This window comes from Uranotaenia lowii, chromosome 2, assembly GCF_029784155.1.
Source record: "Uranotaenia lowii strain MFRU-FL chromosome 2, ASM2978415v1, whole genome shotgun sequence".
Lineage (NCBI taxonomy): Eukaryota > Metazoa > Arthropoda > Insecta > Diptera > Culicidae > Uranotaenia > Uranotaenia lowii.
The window spans coordinates 241649709-241653050 of NC_073692.1; positions in this window are offsets into that span (position 1 = coordinate 241649709).

Genomic DNA, 3342 nt, shown 5'->3' on the forward strand with positions numbered 1-3342 from the left:
TTTTAGTGGCTGATCGCCCAAGTTAGAGTTTCTATATAAAGCTGAATATCGTGGTATTTACACAGTTTTAATTGTAATATGAAATTTTTTAGAGGTAATTACATTCATCTAAACATTTTTCTATTTCGAAAACTAAAGAAAAATAAATAATTTTTGTGATTGCAACTAAATTTGAGTTTTTAATGAATTTAACCCGACGATTTCTTTTTTTAGCATTTTTTTTTTGACAAAAACGTGGCACAAAAAATAAATGCATACACTACCACCTTGTATTCTATAAAAACCAATGCTAAATTCCAGCTCGTTGCATAAGGAAAGGTGATTTTTCGACACTAAATATATTGCACTAAAGACGCTAGACAGAGTGGTCCAAAATAAGACCCCTGGTCCAAAATAAGTCCGTTACCCAACTAGATTGTTCATACTGTTTATGTCGCCTTTCCTTATGCAATGGATTGAGCACTTATTCTGGGAATTTAACATGTGTTCTTATAATGTACTGGGTAGAAGCTTTTTTATGTTTTTTTAGACACATTCGGTTATTTGGGACCATTCAAATATTACGTAACGCTTTAAGGGGGGGAGGGGGTATAGCAGATTGTTACGCTTTGTGGATTTTGCTTCGAAATTTTGAGACGAATGTGTTACGTTGGGGGGAGGGGGGGTTGAAAATGCCTAAAAATTGCGTTACGTAATATTTGAACGGCCCCTTTTGAACGCCTCATGGTCTTCTCTGAATTTACCACAAAGCAACTCCATAAAGCTGTGTTTCTTGATTCGATGTTTCTACATATGTATTTTAATCGAAAGTTTTTGAGGAGTTGAGGTCACCATACATCTCCGCTACAACCTACCAGATACAAATCTCAGTTTCAAATATCAGATGCAGATTCTAATTTCACATACTCGTGTAAAATTCTGATTTTAATATCAGTTTTGGATTTTAGTTTTTATCAAGAATTAATTTTCAGATATTATAATTCAAATTCAACATCCCTATTCGTTCATGAATAAACATTCACAATTCAGATCAGCGTTAAAGTATTTTGAAAACTTGTATTCGAGTGTCTAATGATTTGCATCTTGTCACATCGATCGATTCTCAGAAGAAGCTTTTCTGATTAGTTTCTAACTCACATGCACATTTTGAACGTGGACTATACTCATATATTTAAAATTACCAATGTTTTCTTCTTCTTTTTATTAGCAGATTCGTTTCCCAGTAACAAATTATGTTCTATGATTGCACAATCTTATTTTCTAGTATAACTCCAGGCGTTTAATCTAACGAAAGGAAAGTTTAGTTTCGAATGATTGCATTCCTCTTCTAATCAACGCATTCTCTATACAAACTTAATTATGGGTACATTGGAAAATTCCACTAAATTTTGCTATCACGCTTTGAGAGTTAAATTTGCTTTAATTTGGTTGACTTGAAGTTTAGTACACAGCGCAAAAATGAAACCGAAATTTTCAAACGCGGACAGCAAAGAAATGTCATATTTTGCTTGTAATGAAACCTTAAATATACCTCGTTTTGCTGTCATTTTCATGAAAGTTTTGAAAGCATGATGATGCTTAATTTTGCTATCATTGAAAATTATGTTATGCCTTATATTGGCATCATTTTGCTTTCCATGCTGTCGAAAAACGAGGTGTAGTTATGGTCTCAGTTTTAGCAAAATTTGGTATCACTTTGCTAACCATGTATGAAAATTTTTGCTATCATTTTTGCTGTGTACCACCTTATGTCAAGCAAAATGAGAGCAAATTAAACTCTCAGGGCGTGATAGCAAAATTTGCTATAATTTTGCCATAAAAGTCTGCTCGGGAACACATATTCCAAATATGTGGATTTTTTGCAGTGTACTTCTTTCCTCAATAAGTGCTACGAAGAAGCAACCCCTTCCAAAATATTTAATAATGAATTAAAAAAGTGATCAATTTTATCCCAGTTTACGGTAGCTAGAGGGCGAACACGATACCGAAAATGTCATGCCAATTTTCTTATAATGTTTAGAATCAAACCAAAATTTTAGGGTAGTTTTATACGTTGATAAATCTCATCACTATTGGTCACCCTGAGATGATGATAACGCCGTAAAGTAGACCAGCAAACTTTCAATTTATCCACCGCTATAATGATGCCAGTTGTTCATTCTTTCCCGAGCAGACTTTTATGGCAAAATTATAGCAAATTTTGCTATCACGCCCTGAGAGTTTAATTTGCTCTCATTTTGCTTGACATAAGGTGGTACACAGCAAAAATGATAGCAAAAATTTTCATACATGGTTAGCAAAGTGATACCAAATTTTGCTAAAACTGAGACCATAACTACACCTCGTTTTTCGACAGCATGGAAAGCAAAATGATGCCAATATAAGGCATAACATAATTTTCAATGATAGCAAAATTAAGCATCATCGTGATATCAAAATTTCCAAAAATACGACAGCAAAACGAGGTCTAGTTAAGGTTTCGATGAAAGGATAATATGGGAGTTCTAAGCAATCCGTGTATTAAAATTTTGCTCTTATATTTGCTATGTACCACAAGTCAACTAAAAAAACAGCAAATTAGACTATCAAAGCGTGATAGCATTTGGCCGAATTTTTGCTATAAAGTTGTTCCAGTGACCTGAAACGCCTACATGTATGCAACGTTTTTGCAAACTATACATGGAAATATGTCAGGTACACCGGGGTAAGTGGCATTAGAACAAAACTGTTCACTATTTTTTTTTAAACTTCAAATGCAGAATGTTAAATTTACTTGTAATCTATCCAATAACTGTGAATGAGATACATTTCCGACAACAACAGATGTTTAAAGCAATTTTATATTCATTTTCTATTTTAACTTCAATGCCGAGTTGATGTGCACCTTTTTCAATTGCAAATTTCTTGTAAACTAGCTGGCGACAAACTCTATATTGAAACAATCCTTACATTCCAATTAACCAGTTAAGAAAAAGAAACGGCGGATAAAACTGAAGAAAAAAGAGATTATTTATAAAATTAAAAAAAAGGCTCCAAACCCTACCTGGGGTAAGTGGGGACGGCTTTATACAGACTTATAACCTTCCGGAATTTTTGAAGGTTTGCATAATAACGTAGTTGCTCGCTTATCGAACAATTCCGGACCAAAGGGTTGGACTAATTTCCAAATACGCCGGTTACCTGTAAAATTTATGAAATATTCAATTCAGAGTTATGAACTCGAATTTAAATTTAAAATTTCAATTTATTTATTTTTTTTAGGTTTTATTTTTGACACTTTACCAGCATTATGGCATTCGTGTCTAAATTAAATTTATGCTTTTGTAATATAAGGCTGGAAGA